Below are 25,655 nucleotides of genomic sequence, written 5' to 3' on the forward strand. Positions count from 1 at the left end.
ATAAATCATCATCAAAACATGCATATAAGAAACATCTCATCAAATGCATACATGTACACATATCCATCTACGCAATAACTTATCATCCTGCATAAACATCCATAAACATCAAATGCATATCATCACAAATATGGGATCTCCTCATATATATCATCTCATATATCAGAGTACAATGAAGTCTACAAAATTGGCTACCAAGAGCCATCCAAGATACAGTCCATAAATAAACCATGATACAATACATATATGCAAAATGCTCTCTCAAATGCCACTATGGCCTGATGCTGTACCACCACCACCATCGCCACCTGCTCTCCCACTGGTGCCTGCACCACTTGATCCATCTCTCCGTGGAGGCCTCATCAAACCCCCACTCGCTCCTGCATCCCCTGATCTCTCCTGCCGTAGAGGACCCATCACACCCCCACTACTCTGCACCCTCTGCGATCGCTCTGATCTGGCCTGCCGCATCTGAGAATAGTTGAGAGCTCGCTGGCTAACTGGCACAACCCGCTCATATAAACCTTGCCAGTAGTCTATCTCTGCCTGTGCTCGCCGCATCTCCCTCATCACCTCCCCTATAGGACCCTGTGACCCTGCTCCAATCCGGACTCTCTCCTGCAGCTTGGCCAATCTCTCCACTGCACTATCCCTCTTCTGCAACACCACTGCCAGCTCTGACTCTCGTGTAAATAGCTGCACATCCCTAGCTGCCACCTCCGCCTCTAAATCCTCTATCCGGGTCTGCAAGTGTGCTATCATATGATCTCGCAGATCTCCAGTGGCTCCCTCCCCAGTGTCCATCACCGCCTCACCTGTACCACCCTCTCCAATAGCACCCTCCCCTCTGTCCATCGGGATCTCTCTCTCCATCCCCCTCCCAATTAGCTGCACTCCTCCCTGCATCAAAGGTCCCTGTGATATTTGTAGAGGCAGTCCACCTCTCCCTCTCCACTGACTCTGCATCCCCAACCCACCACCTCCTCCTCCTCCTCCATCTCCTCCACCTGCCCTGGGTCCTCGACCTCCTGGTCTCCTCCGTCTCCGTCCCCTCTCATCCTCAAAATCTGGGATCGACTCAGCTGGATCCGATATTCGTAGGATCGGGTGTGCTGCCCGGTACTGCATGTACTCATTTGTCACACCTGCATCCACGACCCTCGGTCGTATATCCCATGGTCTCACCTGGAGTTTCCAAAACTCTGCCAGTGCTTGATCATATGGTAGCACTAGACCCCATGCATACCTCTCCCGAATCACCCATGCATATTCCCCTAACCCGCTAGGCAGTCCCTGCTGTCGTCCAAACTGTCTCATCACTCTCCCAGGCACCTGTCTCTCCACATGGTACAAGGTCCTCCCAATGAGGAATCGAGTCATAAACACATACGGCAGTGCCTCTGCGTCATCATCCCATGGCTCACACTCCAAGTATGGCCGCCATATAACTGCATCTAGATCATCCAGTGCCCGCCGCCACCACTCTAACTTCCCCAGGTGGGGCTGACTCATCATCCCACTATACATGAACATGTACGGCTGGTCTACTGCCCGGAATCTCAGACTCACCGGTCGAGTCACTGGTAGGTGCTCCCAAGCCCAAATATGTAGCAGCGTCATGCCCACTGCTAAGGAACCCCTCCCCCGATAAATAACCTCACGGAGCTCCTGGTACATGTGCGCCAGCACGCACGACCCCCACGCAAATCGAGTCCCCTCAGTCACCATCATCTCGATCACCTGTCCCCACCCCACGACCAATCCATGTGATTGTCTGTCTAGACATAGCAGTCCTCCAACAATACCTGATAACACTACTGGCAGCGGCTCATACAACGCCGCTATCTCCTCCCACGCAATGGAGCCATCGTCAATAAACATGTCCTCATCAAAAATCTTCTGAATTGTAAGAGTCCCCCAGTATCTATCATATGTGACCAGCTCCCCTCGAATCAGAATCTGTAGGATGCGCCACACATCCTTTAGGGTCACTGTCATCTCTCCCTGTGCCAAATGGAAGGTGCACGTCTCGCTATGCCACCGCCCTGCTAGTGCTATGATCAAACCGTGATTCATACGAATCACAGGCATGTGCATCACCTCATATAATCCCGTCGAGGCAATGCAATCGATCTCTATCTCAGTCAATTGATCCCGCAACTCATGTGTCGCAAGATGGCGCTCGCGTAACTGCAACACGCGTAGCTCCTCCTGCACATGGACATTCATCAATCACCATCAGTTGTTTTGTTTTCAAACTTTTTTAAGTTTAAACCTAAACTATCATCAGATACTTTGATCAAGTATCTTCGGGTCTCAATAGGTAAGCAATCATGGCCACCTAGACTTCAACGAGCATTTATCCTAACAAATGGCCTAAGTCTCATCAAGCTGCTATAGTTAAAAACAACTCCCACTTCACCTCGCCATCCACCCACCATTGGCATCAGGAGATTTTCTTCGCCCAACACTGGGGCATCTCTTTATCCTAAAGCAAAAGCGTTATTTTACCATCAAAAGCGCTAGTTTCTCAACAATGGCGCTACAACCCTAACAACAACGCTCAATCAGCTATCCGATAGCGCTAAAAACACTACACAGTAGCGTTAATTAAACTCAATAGCGCTCAAACCAGACCTCAATAGCGCCTATTCATCAAAAGCGCCTAAACTTGCCTACGAAAGCGCTACAACAAACCCAAAGCGCTCAAACAATGGGGCAATAACGCCATTGCGGCATAATAGCGCTAGTTCATGGAGCAAAAACGTCAAAACCGAAGTTCCAGCACTCTTGCTCCGATCCGACTTGGACTCAGCTAAAAAGCTATCAAAAAAGCATAAAAATTAAAGTTTCGAATTTGCGTATCGCTGGTCCGTAGTCAGCTGGGCGCTGGAACCGTCGCACTTGCTCGAATCTGTGCTCGGTAATCGGTATTGACATCCTAACTGCTGCTCGCTCCTCCAAATGTCCTTCTCAGAGCTCTGGTTTCACACTGGTCGCAGTCACAAATGATCCTGTTTTCACCCCTTTCACCCCATTTATATCCTTCGTTGTCACCATAACTTCCCCCCGGTCACTGCCGTGGTCCCCGTGAACTTCCCGAGCCCCCCATTTCTCCATTTTTCTCCCATTTTCTTCTATTTTTCACCCATATGCCTAACTTCTTTTCTTCTAACACCCTGCCAATTTTCATTCTTTTTCGAGAAATCGCCCGATTTTTCGAAAATTTTCGGCCCATCTCTTGAGGGGGCATACCACCCATTAAATTTACATTTTATGGGGCATTTCTTCACACCTATTTTTCTTTCTTTGAAACGACGCGATAAACCGCACCGTCTCAAAGAGGGGCAAATGTAGTCACACAAATCTGTCCAGCTTAATTGAATGAATATTTTGTATTTATTTGATTAAAAATCCACTAGCCATCAATTAATTAAATTAATATTTAATTAATTCATCTCCAAACATTCTTCTATTAATTAAATAAAATTCAAATCAATTAAATAAATAAAATCTATTTATTTAATTAAATCCCCTATTACTCTTTTAAATAAATTAAATAAAACATTTATATAAATCATTATCCCCCCCCCACTTGCATTTTCCTACAAATGCAACTTGCACATATTTATTGAAATAAATGAATTTTTATTTTAATAAAATCCTATTTTTCCCTCACCCACCAAATCCACTTGCAAAATCTAATCCCCTTCTAGATTCTTCTAACCCCTTCCTAATTAGCCTAATCCATCCCCTAATTATTGTCACATTTCTAAGCAAAATGGAGTCACTTCTCAAAGACTCCAAAGTCTTTGAAAAGCATTTAATACTTTGTGTGTTCAACAAATTAACCCCCAAAGTCTTCCAAGACCACTAATGGCTCTTACATGACTATTTATGGCTTTTACATAACCATTTATGGTTATTTCAAACTTGTCTCCCCAAACATTTATTGTTTTGACCATATTCATCCATTTCACATTTGCACAAAAGTTTATCCATTGGATAAAAGCTTTATTCTTTGAATAAAGAGTTTATTCATTCAACCAACCTTGACTTTAACTCCCAAGGTCATTTCAAGTATTAAATGCTTATTCCCTCTCCTCTCAACCTATCTCACATTGACACTTGTCATCCTGGGATTGGGTTGAAAGCCCTCACATGGATTTGAAATCATTCAATCCTGACCCTTGTTGAGATTGCTCAATCTCAACCATCCATTGCTCCATTTTTCCTATAAATAGAGCCCATTTCTTCATAATCCAGATCCTGAAAACTTGTATGCATTTAAGCTATAGGCATTTTAAGAGAGCGTTTAGCGTAGCAATCTAATATCTTGTCATTTTGGTTAAAATATATCATTTTAGCATCAAATAGCATAGTATTAGATTTTCATTTCACATTTGGAGCACAATGCTACAATCTCAATCCTCCATAAGCATCCATAGTGCAAAAAGCTGCTGAGAGCTACACTATTTTGGAACTTGGAGAGGAGAGGAACAAGGGAGAAGGAGCTAAGACCATGCTAAGAGGCATTTGGAGATGTCTCATTATCTTTGTTTCTTTAGTTAGATATATTAGCATGTTTTTAGTGTCTCTCTTGGTATGTCTTTTTAGATTAGTTTTTGATTGACTAACACTAACGATTTTCTTGTGTCTTTTGTGTTGTTTATCATTGACTAACCTTGTCCATTTAGGAGGGCATCACCACTTGTTACAAGATAGGGTTGTCGTTGCACCAAAAGATCGACTTGTCAACGCCCGATACAACCACTAGACTTATAGAATCCACAAGAGGCTATTAAACCATGTCACGAACCCCCGCGAGGGACGCTGGCCCACTGCCAACAAACCACACATTCAAATTCACTTAAATAATCAACTTGTATCTTGATTTCAAACAATATTTATTTAAGAACCAATTTTTAAGCTATTTTTATTAGACTTCTATTTAAAAGGTATGCTATTTTATACAATGCTTCTACCAAAAACACCATTCTCCATTTTGTTTTTTTGTTATACTCTTAGACATTTTGACAATGGTATATTTATTTCCTATCAACAACTCCATTTTGTTTTCAACTCTAGAAAGTAGTGACCTCGTTTTTTATTTCTTAATTTTTCCAAAAATTTAGAAAATGATTTTACTTATTACTTACCTCCATTATTTGACTTTATTAGTTTGGTATATTTATCACTCAATTTTTCAACCAACCTTTTAAACATTACAAAATTTTCAAATACTTTTGATTTTGTGGTTAATTATCTCAAAACATTGTCGAGCTCCTTTAGATTCACTAATTGAAAAGTTAGCTCTATGTTGTTTGCCAAAAATAAGGTAAACCTTTAATCATTCCTAATCTCTTGAGCAAAATTAATCCATTAAAACTAAAATGGCCATGTATTTGATGCCAAATTTTACTTTTGTCCATTTCACTAGTCCTTAATATATGGTTTCTTTAGTTGGAATATAGGGTGTCAACTCAAATTCACACAAAATTTTGTGAAAACTCAAATTTTAGTTTTTTTCTCTACAATACCATTGACATAATATATGTAACCACAAGACAATTGTGAAAAAGATAAATAATTGACTATATTTCAAACAATAAAATAAAACAAAACAAATTTAATAAAAAACAATATACTAGTTATAATTAATAAATATTATTAGTGACTATAACAAATATTATTATTTCCACTACAAATTAATACAACAAGTACTCGCCACAATGTGGCACCTATTTCATAAATAATAACATCCACTAGATAGTCCACCATTTGACCTCATGCACTACACACATGTATACACTAGCAGTTGCATGCTATGTGCCCACAACAGGAAGCCGATAGGCGGAGTTTCTGAAATTGGAAGAAGGGTAGAGCATGGGAGGAGAACATTTAAAATCCGTACCATTAGCAAGTGACACAAAGGAAGGGGCCTATCATTTGACTACTTTTATTTATCTGTAAAGTACAATACAAGAAGAATAGAGTTTAAAATGAGATTGTTAATCTAGTGTTTGAAGTAAAGTAGTATAGTAAAGCAATTTTCAGGCAAAGTGTGGACAAATTACAAATTTAATGTAGCTGATTAAAGTTAATTGTGTGGGAAATAAGAAATGTAATTTGAGATGGGAAATTTAAAAAATAAGAATTAGCATAATCGAAATAATTATTAAGGGGGCACCTTAAATGTCGAGGTGCAACAGTGTGTGATGTGTGGATGCAAATAAAAGAATTGAACAATAGGAAGTAGTGGACCTGAAATGAAAGAGAAGGAATTAGAAATATAATTCAAAACCTGGCTAAAAGTTTTAGAAGGGGGGGAAACTTGAGAAATAAGGTACACCAATGTAATGGATATTTAAAAAAAATGGAATATAATATTTAGCTTGCATTGCAATTTTGAAAAGACAAAAAACAAGTGTATTAAGAAATTGTAGTATGAAAACATGCATGTGAAAAGAGTAAAAAAACTGGAAGAAGGCATAAAATAAGTCTGTGAATTAAATAAGATTGTGTATACCTTGAGTAAGGATGTAGATGTTGAAGGCAATTCAATTGCAGTCTTTGAATCGAAGAGTGGGAGAACATGTGAGTATTTAATAGATGAAAAGAGTAATGCACTTATTGAAATGGGTGCAAGTAATAGGTTCATGGAGAATTGCAGGAAATTTAACTAAAATGGAAGAAAAATAGGAATGAGATGTCCACGATAGTGTAAAAAGTCAATACCTGACTGAATGACTTGGAAGTGAGGAAACTTGAGAAATAAGGTGCAACAATGTTATGCACATTTGGAAGTGAGGAAAGTTGAGAAATAAGGTGCAACAATGTTATGCACATTTAAAGGGAATTGAATATAATATTTAACCTGTATTGCAATTGTGAAAAGATAAGAAATAAGTATATTTAAAATTGTAGTATTAAAACATGCAAGTCAAAAGACCCAAAAAATTTGGGAGAAGGAATAAAATAAGTATGTGAAATCAGAAATTCTCAACAAGTCATTTATTGGATGAAGCTATCTCTTACTACTGATAAAGTGAAAACAATGTTACTCTGGCAAACCTAAAAGAAAAATTGCAAGGTAGACATTTTGCCACAAATCTAACAGGTTGGTTGCAACACTAAATGAACCCAACGTAATCAATCTCCTATATAATCACGTCAACAAGGTAGGCATGGTTTAGCATCTACAAAAATGTAAAACATGGTAAACTAAATTGATATATTCAAGTCCTACATATTTCCCAATATATTTTACAACAACATGAGCCAATGAGGACATCCAATCAGAGGCGTGAGTAAGCAAAAGTCCTAATGTGTTCAACTATTGATTGCATATTGCACATTTCAGAGCCTTCAACTTGTAAAGAGTATGACAAATGTACTTAATAAATGTGGTAACACAAGTACCTTACAGATGCCTAACAACATTCCTGCTAAGTTCAAGGCAATGTAAGAAAGCTTCAATAGTAGTAAGTCTATTCGTGAACCTTGAAAAGGCTCAAAAAATAGTGAACCAACACGATTGAAGAGTATTAAGCACAACTTACTATTAAACTATAAACTATTTTTATATTAGAATTTCTACACTATTGATTTATTTTCATATCATCTTATGACTAGAACACATAATGGGAGAACTCTTCAAACCTAATTTAATTGCACTTCATAAGTTTATGTCCCAAGCATATAACAAACAACGAAAATTCGAACAAAAATTAACCGCCTCATAATTATGTCAATCACACCATCCTGCATCTTTTTGCTATCATATTTTAGGTTAATCTATTAACAAAAAATAATCAACCACAAAACTTCCACAGGTCTCAAACCAAATAGATGTAATTTCAAGTCTCCCTTGGGAAAACTTCAAATTAAACAAAATCCACCTCAATGCTTAATATAGTAAGATCACGTAAAAAACCAATACCTTTTCCAACACCAATAGGTTGCCAAAGAGCTGAGATCATGATCTCAACACTGAACAAGTGCATTGTAGTCCTAGCCAATCCATTTCCTCCCACCATCTGTCACAAATTGATCGCATCTCTTTTCTTGCATAGAATGGAAGATTTTGTCACTCGATTATATCATGCACTTCCTTGTTTTGCTAATTGATACAACTCCCAAATGCCGATAGAAATGTGAGGAAAAGGGAAAAAGAAATTTGGTTGCAAATCCTAATAGATATGAATCTAAGCTTGTAAACCGTACTATATATTTTATATGAGCTTTTGAACAAATCTACTATGACCTTAGTTGTTTCTTGAGAAAGAATTGTCAATTATTTTGAACAATCCCAGTGAAGAATCACGAGTTCAATCACAGTTGCAAAAGTTTAAATCTCATTTTGGGCCTTGTGTGTTAGCTACATAAAGTGTCAATTCAAAGCCATTAAGGTGAGTTACTCATATCCCGCTTGCTAGGTGTTATGCATCATACCAAGCAAGGTAGTTAAAAGCATAGAAGCATAAAGATGCTGAAAAATATGATTTATCACAGTTAATCATTGTGTAAAATGGATTATTAATGGACACAATCTATCATTTGATTTTCTACCATTCAAGAGCACGTTTGCCAACACTAGACACATTGAATGAAATTTTTGGCCATATAAAAGATGAAGGGTTTTATGATCTGTAACATAACTAAACATAACATAAACCAAACATTGAAAAATTGGAAAATATAAAACCCTGAGCAAAGGAACGCACATATATATGTATACCTAGATTAAATGATGTAGGAAAATGTGAGCACATAGACACTGGGAGTTAAATAGTAAAATTAGTAAAGAAATTGTAAATTCATATTCAAATCACTAATTTGACACATAGACACCATGTTCAATTGTTCTATGAGATGGGTGTTTCTCAGTATAAATTTGATCCAAGAAATAATCTTAAGGGAGATTAAAGCCATAACAGACTAATTTCCTATCATAGATTGCATATGAAGTTTACTGCCAAGCATGAGTGTCAACTAGAAGATCTCTTCACAATATAGTACTATCTTTAAATTAAGAATACCATCGAGTAAAAGTCCATATATGGAAAAGGATAATGTTCTAATTATGCTTAAGAGGCTTTTTCTCCACACAAATTTTTACATAGTTAGACCCGAACAACATATCCAAGAGTTTGATGGGTTAAAATTTTATTATGTGTTTTAGAAGTTAAGCACATTATCATCTCCCTTAGCATATTTACATTACAAGAATAGACATACTAATTGCTCAAATGATCAGACCATTGGTATCTCATTGTGAAGATCCATTTCCGAATTCTTAGATTGATAGTGACATCTAAGTTGATCTATGGATGAGACCAAGTTTTAGTTCTGGGTGAAATTAATGGAAGAGACACATCTGAACTGTAGCATACAAGACAAAGGTTTGCCTACGAGGGAATTTACCGATTAAAAAAGTGTAAAGAATCCAAACGAAGTAGTTACAATTGAATAAAGGATGCTACTATGCTACTTCGAGATTTCAATATTTTTATCTAGACATTTTTTTAGAAAGAAACAATTTATTTCTAAATTGGTATCGCTTCGATTCAAATCTTAAAACTGATATAGATCTTACAAAGATGCCAGACATTAAAGGAATGGTCAAGTGTCAGACATATCGAGGATATGTAGGAGTGTAGATAATACTAATAGGCTATGATCTATAAACCAATCAATTAATAATCTGAAAGGCTGATGGATTTTAATTGCTCAGACATGTAGCACATTTTCTCAAGTGGATTTGGTCATTTGCAATGAATTATATTGATATCTATATACAATTGCAGGTGTACTTTGTAATGGGATTTTTTTTTTTCATGCAACAAATTTTAGTTATGACCAAAGAAGTTCTGGACACATTACAACCAGTATTGACTAAAAAGTTAATTGACGTTAGTTTTGGGGCCTGCGTAAACATTTCCAAGTTTTGGGGTTTAGGATTTCTTTTTGAATGTGTGCTATTATATCATCATCCCTAAAAATGGAGAATATTAGTAAATATGCTCTACTGAAATGTATAAGATAAATGCTAAATCTAGATGACAATGTCTTTTCTTAACCTCATTTGCAATGTTTGGACTGAGAAACGGATATTCCAATCGGAAAAAGTTTGGATAATGTTGAAGTAAACAGAAAAATGCAGAATATTAGAGATGAAACATACATTTTGATTTGTATATAGAGAATAGATGAAAGCATGGTCAAGTTCTTCTGAGCGTTCTCTCACAATAAAGCATTTACAATGCCCAATATTAGCAGGAAGTGGCCTACATAACAAAGACCTGCAAAACAAACACATAACATAATTTCAATATTCTCATAAAGTAGAGGCTCATATCAATGCTACAAAATCTAAGCCCCCACACACCCATTGATGGATACCTCGTATGTTGGGTGAAAATAGGTTGGAACAGGTTTGCAATCACTGGAAATAGCTCTACAGGTCTAATATAACAGAGGATTAATGTTGTAGGTCTGTTGTTTTGAACGCACGGGTCAAAGCAACCATGAAAGTCTTCAAAAACCACCTCCAATCATGCATAAGTTGCCTCCCAAGGGCATAGTTCAACACCAAAATAACCCAACAAACACCAAATAGCCTCCAATCATCGACGAAGAATAGAAATAGACATGTCATAAATTTTGAGTAAGGCATCAATGCTTTAAAAAAAAATCACATTACAAATCAAACCCTAGACAATAGTTTAATGAAATTAGGGACATCATCGTGGTGGATGGTGACACCTGTTGTGTAGGGTTTGTTTATAAGGGCATAACCATTGTAAAGGAAGCCATTATACAATTACTCAACAATGTATTGGATGGCTACAAGGGAACATAGGCATTACCCTATAACAAATGGAAGACATTGCAAAGAAAATTTCATGCAGTAGCATGTTATTTACATTTAGATTGTGTGGATTAAAGAAGTTCAAGAACTAAACTGGAATGAAGCGTGATCAACATGAATATATTAAATGAATCTGTAGAATATTAAAGAATATTGTTTCCATTGGTTAATTCAAATCGTACATACACAATGTTGCCAAAGCATCCAATTCTTTCATGATTATAGCTGTATAAATTTTGAATTGTTTGGAACTTGTGATCATTTTTTCTTTATTCTATTGCTTTTCTTGTCCCAAGCTATAATGTATTACTATTATGTAGATCAGAGTAGCACCGTGTAAAACATCAAGCTTGGAAATAGTTTTTTGTGCCTTGTGTATTTGTTCCAGTTCTTGTAGAACCCTTTTATAATAAATTTCCATTATAGGTATTTCATTTGAAATTTGAAGATAGAAATTAAAAATTGTCATCAGGAAAAATTACTAGAATGTTCTGCACTGGCAAAACTTTTCCAAATTTTATCGTTACCAAATATGAACACAAACACGAACATGGTGACTAAGACTTTAATTCATTAAAAGAACCTTAATGTATCATTAACTGTTATTTTAGGGAAAAAATCTTTGACATCTTGGCATGGACATGAAAAAATAACAGTACAGCCTAGAAGCGACTCTAAAATAGTCTCCATTTAAAGATAAGATGCAGATAATGATATATGTGATTGGTTTAATTAGATAAATCTCCAGAATTGGCCTAAATTCACTACAACACACTTGTAAGCATCCCTTAGAGCTAATAAAAAATAAAAAAATGTACCAACTTCCTTAGGCAGTAAGGTTGTCCTTACCATTAAGATTTAGGTCTTGAAATATTGTTAGTGAACAGATTTGTCCCTCAACAAATACATACACATACTAACTCCAAATGCCCAAGATAAAGGACAAAGAGCACCAATAGTTGGATAGATTATCATTGAATTGATAATCTTCCTCTGAATTGAGAGGTACAGCTCCCTCTTTACAAGATTTGTAATGAATTAAAATGCTGAATATGTCTTTAACCAGAAGACACGAAGGCACGTTAACACTCATCCATCAACATGACATGAATGTGATTTAGAATTTAAATAACAAAGAGAGAAACAAATAAATAACACACAGACCATTTATTTGATCTTCCCACATACACAGATCTGATCGAGTCTCTCTCATGTCTCACAGGACAAGGGGGATCAGAACATCCGTGCAAAATCAACAAAAGACCCACTCATTAAATTAATTCACAAACTTCTGAAAGTGAAATGACTGAGGAAGCACCAAATGCTGCATAAATGAATATTTATCCCAACAGAGATTTTCTATTCACATTCAAACGCACAAATTTGAAAATACAATTTATCTGTTCGCCATAATGGAGTGAGTATTAAGAAGATTATAAAGCACCAAGAATCTATAATCAAAGAATGCACAAGAATACACACAGGCAAAATCTGCATTTCTTTATTTCTCAATACGATCTGGAATACACAGACCCAAATCCCCTACAACAAACAAAATAATAACTCATGAAAACTACTTCCCCTCTTACAATCAGAAATTTGAAAATTTCTCCCTTTTTATGTAGCACACCCACTCCTCCCCAAAAGAAGAAGAAGAAGAAGAAGAAGAACCCCTCTTTTCTGGAAAAACTTTCCTTAAATAATCGTCATCTCCTTCCGTAATTGAATCTTGAAAAGATTAATAATTAATCTTTTTTTTCCTTTTATCCTTTATCCTCTTTGTGATAACTTTTTAAAAAAAATCTGCAAATCTTTTATCTCAAAATTTTTATATACCCGTACTCAGATATAAATAACTTTTTACCGAGATAATTATTTTTCGATCGCTCCGGTGAGAATTTAGAAAACTAGGTTTTCTAAAACATATTAAAATTTTAGTGCGATCCAACGGTTCAATACATAGTTATAGCCCCTGTACCGAGATTGATTTTTCTATCTCAGAAAATTCGTTGTTACATATTACATTAAAAATTACAAACATTAGACATGCCAATGTTATTGGATTATTAAAATTGTTGAAATTTTGAACTCACACACTCTGAACCTGCATCTGATGAATCTCTGAACTTTGAATTTGAACCTCTGAAATCGAACCTTGAACCTTGAACTTTTTTGAACTGCTTGAACCTTTTGAACTTTGAACTTTTAACCTTTTGAACTCTGAACTTTGAACCTTGAACTTTGAAGCTTGAACCTTGCAGGTTCAAGCAAATGGTTAAAAAACACAAACTGCACCCACAGTATAATGTCTTTCCATTTTCCTGCGTGTTGAACCTTGAACCTTAACCAAAAAGGTTCAATGGTTCAAGTTCAATGAACAAAAATTACAAAGCCTGCTCTAGTTAAATTCGAACTTTGAACTTGAACCCGAACTTTGAACTTGAAAAGGTTCAAGGTTCAAGTTCAATGACAGTTGTTCTTTTGGGCTGCCATAGAAAAACTTGCATAACTTTTTACTGAGAGCTCCGTTTGTTATGAAATTTTAACAGTAGAATAAATGGGCCTAGTAGAGCATAACCCAGAAATCATTTTGGCATAGGAGACCTAAGACTTGAGATTTAATTGTTTGGGTATATGGGTAAGCCAAAAATAAAACAATTAAAATCTCTCAGCCGACATGGAGTTTGGCCATAAAAACTTCAGCAAACAATAACTAATTTTTAGCTGATTGTGAGACTTTAGGCATGAGCAAAAATATGGGGGTAACAAATACATGCAATTTCAAATTTTCAATACCTCAGAAATCATACAAATGGCACACACAATAAGTGATGATCTGAATGAAAGTACACGGTTAATAAGTACAAAGTGATTGTAGCCAACCATAAAGATGAGAGTTTTAATTGATTTAAATCCCATTGCTCAAAGCTATGGATATACCAGACATAAAACTTAAAAGACAAGATGGCAGTCAAAATAGAACAAATATGTTTGCAGTCAATTGGGATTCATGTATCTTAGCTAGTAACAATTGGGAGGATGGTTATTAGTTATTGCTGATGATTTCATATTGCCAAAACTTAGTATACTAAGTCTTGAGAAGGGTTGGAGTACCCACAAATTTTTAGCAAAAGTAATGTTTCCCTCCAACATTGTCATCGTCATTTCAACCATTTTAATGGGATTATTAGTAGCTCCATAATATGCTTATGAACCATTGAATCATAGTTTCAAGTTTGGTGGATTTTTTCTATCCAATTTAAATGCCTTAACACATAATAGAAAATATATACCCATTTCATAAAATCCAAATTTAGAAATGAAAGAGACTTACTTATTATAGTGCGCCTTTTATGTCTTGTCCTGCCCTTAAACTCTGTCCATTCATAGTAGATGAGATTGCAATAAATTAAGACCAAAGTTGACTCATGCAAGAACTGTGAAACAAAAGATGCATTTATAGGGCAAATCCCTCTCAAATCACAAATTGTAAAGGGCAAAATCAACACGATGGCATGAAATTTTCATCCGGGTGTTCTAAAAATTTGAGGAAGAATACCAATTAGGCTGTGCAAAAATATTATACGAACCCCTTCCTCAAAATGAAGAACTTTCACAACGCCATCCATCCTTGTAGAGCATAAATGGTATTAAAAAGTTGTAGACCAGAAAAAACTCACTAGTTTTAGAAATAACAACTAGCGTACTCCATACTGACTCGAGAAAAGCAGATAATGGGCTGCCAATAATGTTTGAAATCACAATGTAAAATATAAACCACACTTTGGAGTCCAATTTCACGAGTGGAATGAGAAATCTATCTTTTTGCAGAGCTGAGCCCCATTATGCGAAGAAAATAAATTTTTCAAAAATGAGCTCAAAACAAATGAGAAAGGAGTCAAAGATAAAAATCGATTTGGATACATTCTATTTCCATTCAAAAACCACAAACCATTTATGAAAACAACCTATAACCAAGAGGATTCCTCGTATCCAAGGGTTCTAACGAAGAAATAACTGCAACTTTAAGCTCAAAATACGTAAGTAATTCTTGAATTTCAGAGCAAAATTCTTACGATAGCTATAAATCTGTTAAATAAATACCTATTTCAATGCCAAATTGGCTGATAAAAGCTTGAAGCGGCAAAAAGGAAAACAAGAACACCAACTCGCCAGCCACTGCTTTATAACATGAAGCCAAAAATAATGAAGCTAAATAGTACCTTTCCTTCTAAGTTAGCATGTATAACAAGGTATAAGCCGCAACCCATCGATACTATGGTCCAAATAACCGGCTACGCTAGGTTCTTGACGTATGTCACTGGCGGTATTGGAAACAAAACAGCTTTTCGCCAAATTGGCCTTCAAAATGACTAAAATTAAAAGTGATGGAAAGCAAAAGAAATCCAACGGCTTGCGATTCTCAATTTCCCGTGCATACATAATGTCATAAATGAAAACTAGTACAACGCAAAGCCTTGCCAACAGAAAATTTTGTTGTCGGTCGAAAACTATTTTTCTCGATGGGCTGCCGGAAGGCCGATAGTTTTTCGGGCTAAAAAGCCCGCACTAAAGCCTATCGACTTAAAAATTTAAAACCATTTTTTAAAAATTGCCCTCCACACCTATTCGACATACCCATTGCACACCAGGTGCAGTAGCTAGTTATTATTAAAATAGTGTTTAGTACGTCGAACACCTTGGAATGAAACCGTCCAATATTCGATCCCATATTCGATTGATCAATTGAGAGAGGGAGAGAAAATATCTAAGCATTTAAATTATTTATATTAATTAATAATTAATAAAAAATATCTTAACAATCATATACATTTAAGAAGTGGCTCGGATTTGCTGTCAAACATATCCATAAATATGTTTAAATTATTTATATTAATTATTTATTATTTAAGAAGTGGCTCGGATTTGCTGTCAAACATATCCATAAATATATTTAAATTATTTATATTAATTATTTATTATTTAAGAAGTGGCTCGGATTTGCTGTCAAACAAATCTATTGAAAAAAAAAATCTAGAACATTTAATTATAGAACACGGTTGGAATGAAATCGTCCAATATTCAACCAATCCAGAGGGTCGGCGGAAAAGATAGCGTGATATTGAAGATCACATTACAGCCGTAGATTAGTTTCCACCGCCTCAATTCGATGGTCCGATTCTTTCACTCGCATCAAATCTCACGTATAAATAGCTATTAACTCGTACCCATTTTATGCAATAATTTTTGCAGGCGGGTCATCTGTATGGGGGATGTTTCTGCAACTTCTTCGGCAGGGCTCGCTCGGATAACAAATGGTTCAATTCCTACAATGGCTGTATGGAGGAAATTGAGTTTTTCGTTCTATTATTAGTGTTTTTCGAGTTTTGTCGCTATTTAGGTTTTAGGGTTTGATGCTTGTTCTGTTCAACAGAAATACTTACTGGCCCTAAGCTTTTCTCTGGTTCTGACAACAATGATTTGCATGCTTCTCACTGAGGTCGGGCAGATCAAGTGTTTCCACGGCCCATGCTTTTTCAATTCGTAACTATGGTGAATTTTTTGATTGCAATATAATGAACACTGACACGAGTTAACAGATTATACACGAAGGAGGGACGACACCTAGCCAGATCTCTCTCTCTTTAATTAAGAACATGGGGGTATTATTTATTTCTGTGATATAATTGTGCTGCTGTGTCACGTTTTCTTCATGTGTAGGCCGATTGAGTGAAAAATTAGGTGTGTCAAATAAAGACATGGATAATTCTTAAGAAAGTACACTACGATCTAAATTTCTTCGTCGGCCTCGGTTTTTATGAGACTGTCGTCTTTGCGGTTTGTTGTTGTGTATTTTTGGTTTTCCTTTTCCCTTATTCTCTCTTGAAGAAAGATTTTAGTCTTTAGGAGATCTTCCCTAACCAAGGGTTTGTTGCGTTTATGCTATGGAGGGGTGACCTGACCAGCTGCAGCGAAAGTGATGCCCAATTTATCTTTATCATCGATGAGGTGATGAAAGACAACTGAAGTCCCGTCGTGGGATAGTCTAACGGTAGATAAGGTGATGTTCATCCGAAGGAGAAGCCAGCCAGAATTAACGGGTTATAATGCTTCGAATTTGAGTACTATCTCTCCCTTCAATCTCTCTTTTTCTTCACTATATATTGGCCGATTTGTAGAGATTACTTATTGTAGGGTAATAAGGTAGATTGAATGGAACTAAAACTAGCATATAGTTATATATGGTTTACGGTATTTGGGGGTTTCACCATAATCATTCGTGTGGTGCAACCTGGGTTGCGAGTTTGGCAGATTGACCGTGTTTTTATTTTCTAGCAATGAGGGTTTAACAACGATCATTGAAGCATGATGGTTTGTAAGTTTTATGCGTAATTTGGAACCTATTTTAACATAAAAATTTGATATTATCCAAAATAATTTGAAATATTTATCTTGTAAGCTTTCATGGAAAGCAATAGATTTTCTTTGCTTACGGTTGGTATGGCGTCAAGGGTGTTGTGTCATCATAGGTCTTGAGCGAAAATATTGATGGCCGTGGAGTGAAATCACCCCTGGTAATCTGTAAGTAACTTCTTATTAGCATAAGTTTTCTTAACATTTTAACTTGCTCCTACAGTTGCGTTAAGTAAGGATTAAAACAGTTGTATGGGGGAAAGATTCAGAAGGTAATCATGGTACGGTATGTGAAGAAACTTTATTGGTTTGTGCATCTGTGCATCTTAATAGTGGATGCGTACTTCATTAGGATCTTTGAAACGCTAATTGCTTATATACCTTTTTCACCCTAAATTTTATCATTTGCATTTACTTTTATGCTAGGATGTAGCCGTTTATTTTCGGCAGGTAGTTTCGAACAGTGGAAATCAGAGACTGAGGGACAGATGTGTGCGCTTCATTAGTTGTTATCGATTACCATTAAGTAAATTAGAGTTTAGTAAGTAAGTTTGTTTCAGCTTATTTGGTTGAGAGGTCTTAACTTTGTGGAGAACTGAGGACTCAAATCTGTTTTCCCTAGGTAAGAAAGAGTGCTCCAGAGTGCACATGGATTTCAGCTATGGAAACAAACAGTTAAATTTCGACGTTGGTTTGTGTATTTGTATGGTGGAGGTTTTGGTGTATCTGAATGGTGGATGTCTACTTCATTACAGGCAGGGATCTTTGAAGCCCTAATCTGTGGTACCATAGTCACCTTTATGTATCATTTGCATTTACTTTTAAGCTAGGATGCAGTCGTTTATCTTCGGCAGGTAGTTCCGAGCAGTGGAAATCAGAGACTGCGGAACAGAGTTGTGCACTTGATAGCCGATTACCATCAAGTAAATCCATGTTTTGTAAGTGAAAAGGTGGATGTCTACTGTATTAAGGAAGGGATCTTTGAAACTTCGGCAGGTAGTTCCGAGCAGTGGAAATCAGAGAATGCGAAGCAGGGTTTGCGCCTGATCGCCGATTACCAGTAAGATGGTGGATGTCTACTTCATTGCAGGAAGGGATCTTTGAAAAACCCTAATCGGTTGTACCATAGTCAACTTTATATATCATTTGCATTGGATCTTTGAAAAACCCTAATAGGTTGTACCATAGTCAACTTTATATATCATTTGCATTTACTTTTAAGCTAGGATTTAGTAGTTTATCTTCGGCAGGTAGCTCGGAGCAGTGGAAATCAGAGACTGCGGAACAGAGATGTGCGCTTGATCGCCGATTACCACTAGTTAAATCGAAGTTTAGGTAGTTCGGAGCAGTGGAAATCAGAGACTGCGGAACAGAGATGTGCGCTTGATCGCCGATTACCACTAAGTAAATCAAAGTTTTGTAAGTAAAATGTTGTATGTCGTTTATTACAGGAAGGGATATTTGTAACCCTAATCGGTTGTAGCATAGCCAACGTTGTATCATTTGCATTTACTTTTAAGCTAGGATGTAGTCGGTTATCTTCTGCAGGTATTTACGAACAGTGGAAATCAGAGACTGCGGAACAGAGTTGTGCTTGATTGCCGATTAAACCACCAAGTAAATCAAAGTTTTGTAAGTAGATTCGTTTCAGTTTATCTCGTCATGAGGTCTAGGACACAAATCTGTTGTCTTCCTTAGGTAAGATAGAATGCTCCAGAGTGCATATGGATTTCAGCTATGGAAACACACAATCAAATTTCGACAGTGGGATTCCAAATTTTTTTTTTACTTTATTTTAAATTGAGTGCTGGGTTTTTAAATGTTAGCATTTGACTTATTTGATACCGACTGAAGTTAATGCAGTGAAGTAACTGGATTTACGTGTACGGTGCCTAGTAGCTCTCACAGCCTAACAATCAATGTGAATTAAAGTGGTGCAATATACATGTTCCCTTTCGTCCATTGTAAACTGTTATCTGTTCTTGAGGTAATTAGAAAGCTTTTGACTGGTTTAGCTGCAGTTTTTATAATTTTGAGCCTTTTTTTATTGAGAGGTGGGAACTGAGAAGAAGCTGTTGTATGTTGTAAGTGGATTGTGGCAGGCTTGTAGTTTTGTTTTCTTGCATGGAATGGTGTAAAGTCTTAATTTGATAAAGGATGAATCAATTCTTTTATTTTTGGGTTAATAGGTATATTACAGGGAAGAGAGTGCCCACGGTGGAGATGGATTTGGTGTTTTAATCTATTAAACAATGCAACTTCTAGTTTTGGAAGGAGGATAAGAACTTCTTAACTCACTGATTTGAATTCAAAGCTGTCGCTGCAATTATTTTTCTGCTTTTGTTTTCTTGCATTGAACGATGTGAAGTCTTAACTTGATAAAGTATGAATCAATTCTTCTATTTTTGGGTTAATAGGTATGTACATGGAAGAGAGTGCCCACAATGGACATGGATTTGGTGTTTCAAGATATAAAACACTTCAACTTCTAGTATTTGAAGGAGGATAAGAACTTCTTAACTCCTTGATTTGAATTCAAAGTTGTCTCTACAATTAGTTAAAAGAATTCATTTGATCTTATTTTTGTTAGAATATTGCCATTGTTTACAGAAAACAATGTTCTGTCTATATATGGAAGAGAGCGTCCACAGTGGACATGGATTTGGTGTTTCAAGCTATAAAACAATGAAACATCTAGTTTTGGAAGGAGAATAAGAACTTCTACTCCCTGATTTAAATTCAAAGTTGTTTCTGCAATTAGTTTAAAGAATTGATTTGATCTTAGTTTTGTTAGAATTTTGTCATTATTTATTTAAATTCAAAATTGTTTCTGCAATTAGTTTAAAGAATTGATTTGATCTTAGTTTTGTTAGAATTTTGTCATTATTTATTTAAATTCAAAGTTGTTTCTGCAATTAGTTTAAAGAATTGATTTGATCTTAGTTTTGTTAGAATTTTGTCATTATTTAAAAAAACAATGTTTTCTGTCTATAACAGATGTTGAGGCAGTAGCCAACTTAAACACAGCGTTGAACAGTCGTTGTATGATCTGACCTATGTTATTACAGTGAAGTAACAAGAATTAAGTGGTACAATTTTTATTTCTTTGCTAGAAGTAATAATGTAGTGCAATGTCTTGTTTCTTACAACGCCTGTTTTCTTTTCTTTGTACCCACTGTAGTGTGTTTTGTTGGAGTACTTGATTGGTCCAGGTTTCTGAAGGAAGGTTGACGTAATGATTAATCTGCTTAAAAAGGTTTTTTAGTCGGGTTAATAGGTATGTACATGGAAGAGAGTGCCCACAGTGGACATGGATTTGGTGTTTCAAGCTATAAAACAATTCAACTTTAGTTTTGGAAACTGGTTTGAATTTAAAGTTGTCTAAAATTAGTTAAAAAATTCATTTGATCTTTAGTTTTGTTAGAATTCTGTCATTGTTTACAGAAAGCATCGTTCTGTCTATAAAAACTATTTTTGAGTCACTCTTATCTGGAAGTGATTGGAAGTCTTCACGTAGCAGAGAAGGGTTAAGTTGTAATTATATCGAAGGAAGGGTGTAAGTTGTAATTTAATGTGTTTCTCTTTGAGGAATTTTGTTCTTAATAGAGCTTGATTTCGAGGGGGAGCGTATCATTTGTGTAAACCAGCCTACTTTACTGTGTAGTCCTAGCATCAGCAGTTGGGGTGGAAAACAATATGAATGGGCTTTTGAGTTATTGAAATTATCAATTACGTGTAAAGCAAATAGAAGTTAAATTTCTTATTAAGATTTTAGAGGAGTTAGATTTTTATTCCCATCGAACAAATGGGAGAAACAGAAAAACAACTAACATTTCATTTCCCTTCTTTTTTATCTTAGGCTTACATGAAAGGATTTTACAGGGAAGAGAGCGTTTTGCAGTGGAGTTGTTTTATAAATGTTTTGATCCTGCCCTTTTCTTCAGTGTTGAATACAACAACAATTTGGAAATAGGTAGTGTGATGTTTATACGCATTCTTTATATAGATTGGTGAGATATGCTTATCATTGTTATCGTACTCTATAGGGAGGGTGGTGCTTGATTATATTATACCAGTTCAAGTAAATTTTTAAGGATATACGTCTCCATTTACTCTGAACTCTGGTTTCTTTTTCGCATAATTGCGAATTGCAGTCACTTGTGTATTGACTCTTACCTAGGTTATTGCGGTGAAGCGGTATGTTGTTTTTTCGCGTTTACTTTTGGCAGTAGAAAGTCGTCTACAGTCAATTTTACACGACAGGTTTGTTCGTGAGTTGACGAGCTTATTTGAGTGATATCGTACACATTGTTTTATTGGGTGTACTGCTATTTGAAACATGTATAGCTTTATAATTTCTGCATTTTTTAACCCTTTTTTCTTACTGTGTTGTATCTAGTGTTACTCTTTTATCTATTGTTAAGCAAACAGTATGTCATGTTGGTATTTAATCCTTTCAGATAGTCGTTATGTTTCAGCTTTTGCAAATTTTTTGCTGAACTGTTGAGTCGCAATAGATCTTGCTCTTCTGGAGAGCATTTCTCTTGTCCGTAAGAGGTAGATCAGCTTGATAGTTAGGTGGATGATAGAGTCTATGTATACTTCAACATAACCTGGAGCCTTATCTGGATAGTAGGATGAAGCTGAAAATTGAATGTAAGGTTATTATAAAGATCTGAAAGTTTGTTCGAAAGATTATTGTCGACAGTCTAGTTGATAAAATTATTACTAGTGTTCTATTCCCATTGAACAGATGCGAGAAATGACAATAGGAAACATTTCATTCTGGATAAATGTTGAATTCATTTTTTAATTTTTCGGCTTATAACTGATATGTATTCAGCGCTGTCTTTGATGACAGCCTACAATTTTTGCAGTGGGATGTCAATTTCACTTCCTGATATGTGAATACAGTGCTGTCTCTGATGAAAGAATTCTTTCTAAAGTTTTGTAAGCATTGTACCTTTAGTTAATGTGAAACGTTGTACTTTGTTTGTACAGATGAGTTGGCAAGCCCAACGTGGCTTTGCGTATGCGCGGAATTGGCTATATGCTTAATCATTCATTAGTAGCCCTTTTCTGCTGGGTGTTAAGGATTTGTTACAGTTTTCTCGAGCGGTGTCCAATTTTGTCAGTAGGATGTCAATTTCTTTTCCTGGATGTGAATTCAGCGGTGTCTTTGAATCTAAGTCTTTTAAAAGTTTTTGGAAGCATTGTGTGTGCCTTTTGGTTTATGCAAAATATTGAACTTTGTTTGTACAGATGAGTTGGCAAGCCCAAGGTGGCTTCGTTGGCTTTGCATATGGCTTCGTTGGCTTTGCATATGGCTTCGTTGGCTTTGCATGTGTGGAATTGGATATATGCGTGATCATTCATTATCAGTTCATTCTCCTGGGTTCTAAAGGATTTGTGACAGTTTTCTCGAGCAGTGTCCAATTTTGTTAGTTGGATTGCCAATTGCTCTTAGTGATATGAATTCAGCTGTCTTTGATTAAAGAATCTCTATATCTCAAAATGTTGCACTTTGTTTGTACAGATGAGGATTTGGAAAGCACAGGGTGTCTTTTGGTTTATTATGCAAATGTGTGGAATTGGATATATGCGTGATCATTCATTATTTTCTTTCTCTACGGCTCTAAAGGTTTTGTGACAGTTTTCTCGAGCAGCGTCCAATTTTGGCAGTAGGATTGTCAATTGCTCTTCTTGATTTGAATTCAGCGCCGTCTTCGATGAAAGAATGTCTCTATAGGTTTTAAGCATTGTGCCTTTGGTTTATGCAAAACGTTGTGCTTTGTTTGTACAGATGAGTTGGTGGCAAGCACAGGATGTCTTTATGCTTGATCAATTCATTTTCAGCCCTATTCTGTTGAATTCTTAAGGATTTGTGACATTTTTCTCGAAATTTTCTTTACTGAGGTGAGTTAGCAACTACACCTGGAAGTTATACATATTTGGGGTGATGGGCTGTGTTTGTGCAAGACTAGTTCCCAATAGAGTTTAAAGGATTTGCGAATATGTTAATTTTCTGAATCCGGCCTTTTGTGAACATAACTAATGAAAAAAAGGGCATTCAATTTGATTATGTGCAGTGACTAGTTAATTTCTATAGTGAACGGTGGGTTAGCAACCACACGTGGAAATTTTATATGGTTGGTGTTATTGCCTATGCTTGAATTTTATATAGTCGGTGTAATCAAGTTCCAATGGAGTTTAATGGATTTGCGAATCTGTTAATTTCTGAACCTGGTCTTTTATTGTGAACAGGATTAATCAAAGAGCATTAAATTTGTTATTCAAGGTCTCATCCCACACTCTTTATGTTTCTTCCATTGTACATCTGGATCGAAGTCGTTTAAGGTTTCATCCCATACCATCTTATTATGTTTCTTCTATTGTACTTCGGGTAGTTGTCTGTAGTGAACTTGACACATGAATTTGTTCATTAGATACTGAGTTTGTTATTCGTGCGGGTATTTTACAAATTACTGTAGTGAATGGTTGAAGCACGTGCTACTTGGTTGAGAGTTGAAAATGAGGAAAGTTGTAGCTGTTGTAGATTGTTGTGAGTGGCTTTTGCATACATGCGGACTTGGGCTTATATGCTTGATCATTGATTATCAGCCCTATTCTGTTGGGTTCTGAAAGATTTGTAACAGTTTTTTTGACAAGTGAATTTTCCGTGACTTGTAGTAACAACATCTGGCAAGTATATAATATAGGTGGGATGATGGGCTATGCTTGATTATAAACGTTAATTTTTGAATCTTGTTTGTTTTGTGAGCTTGATTAATCTAAAGAGCATTCAACTTGTTTTTGACGTCAACTTAGCTTTTTGCAGCGAAATAAAAGGACGAAGCTTAGAAAGATTTATTCCCTCACCACAGTGAAGTAACAATGAAGGATAGAAGTGGTGCGAGGTTTCATGCTTTTACTGTACAAACTTATTCCCTCACCACATTGAAATAACAATGAAGGATTTAAGTGATGCAAGATTTTTCATTTTTAACAGGCGTACGATATTTTTTCAGTTGGTACTTTTGGTAGTTGTCTGTAGTGAACATCACATATGAATTCAGTGATCGATTTTACAAATTGTAGTCGGTGATCGATTGATCCAGATGCAGCTTCAATGATTCTGGGCTTCTTAGTTGAGAGCTGGAACTGAGTAAAGTTTTATCTGTTGCAGATTGCTGTAAGTGGTGAAGCGTTAATAAGCATTTCCCATTATAGCGTAGTTCCGATTATCCATGTACTTAATGTAAGAACATAATTTGAATTTTCCATGGCCCTATTTTATTAGCAGGGTTTTGTGTCCCATATAGCGTAGTTCCGATTATCCATGTACTTAATGTAAGAACATAGTTTGAATTTTCCATGGCTCTATTTTATTAGGCAGGGCTTTGATTTGCAAGCTGAAGCATTTGCTACTTTCCTTGTTTATTCGATAGTGAATTATTTCATATTGGTGGGTTGATAATGGCAGGGTTGTGAGTTTATAGGCTTCAGCATTTGCCCAGTCACCGGCTAATGATGCATCTCCAGTTTTATTTTGGCAGTTCTATGGCAACAACTTATCATATTGGTGTCAGAAGATCGAATTAATTATCAACAACTGCGGTCGTTGATAGAACACTTTCGATGTAAGGATGATTTAATAAAATAGCAGCCTTTTACAAGCTTTCACAACTGCGGTGGCTGATCGAACAATTTCATAAGAGCTTTTTTTTTGTATTAGTTGTGTAAACAAGATAAAAGAGGTCTGGGCTGAGAATCTTGTTTATTCTTTGTCAATTAATGCATGTGGTACTTCCTTCTTAAAACTGTTATGCTTTTTGGGTGGATTGTAGTTTTATTATTGCTCTGCTTTCACAACTGCTGTGGCTGATAGGACATTTTCAATAGAGCTGTTTTTTTTTTTTTTTTTGGGGTGGTCTAGCATACCAGTTGTGTAAATAAGATCATAGAGGTTTAGGCTGAGAGCCTTGTTTATTATATTCTTTGTCAATTAATGTCTGTACTAGGGGGCAATTGTGTAAATAAGATAATAGAGGTTTAGGCTGAGAGCCTTGTTTATTATATTCTTTGTCAATTAATGTATATACTACTTGGGGGCTGTGTCTATTCTGGCTTAACAGACCTTACGTACAGCGTGTCGCTCGAGTGTGTTAGTCAATCCGTATTGTCCCTTTTTGGAGCCAGAATAGATGTGTCTCTACTTGGGTAAAGTGCACAAAGATGGGGGACCAAAAAGGGGTTTTAAGATGCCACTTTTTTTTTTTTTTTTCAAAGTTTGAAATTCGACGACAAATTGATAGATAGCTACATGAGTTTGAGTGCTCTCCCCAAAAATTTGTGAAAATTAATCAAA

At 36.1% G+C, this 25,655-nt stretch overlaps 1 long non-coding RNA gene across 4 annotated transcripts; it reads left to right on the plus strand.

Annotated features, from left to right (window-relative positions):
- The first annotated feature begins 15,922 nt into the window (after positions 1-15,922).
- LOC131038415 (uncharacterized) lies at positions 15,923-24,973 on the plus strand. Of its 4 annotated transcripts, XR_009104431.2 has the most exons (3): positions 16,103-24,197; positions 24,406-24,479; positions 24,771-24,973. It is a non-coding gene; the product is annotated as an uncharacterized LOC131038415 (long non-coding RNA). The 4 variants fall into 4 exon arrangements; XR_009358820.1 differs by having other exon boundaries at positions 15,923-24,637; XR_009358821.1 differs by having other exon boundaries at positions 15,923-24,545.
- Positions 24,974-25,655: the final 682 nt, after the last annotated feature.

The sequence above is a fragment of the Cryptomeria japonica genome, chromosome 8 (assembly GCF_030272615.1).
Source record: "Cryptomeria japonica chromosome 8, Sugi_1.0, whole genome shotgun sequence".
Classification (NCBI taxonomy): domain Eukaryota; kingdom Viridiplantae; phylum Streptophyta; class Pinopsida; order Cupressales; family Cupressaceae; genus Cryptomeria; species Cryptomeria japonica.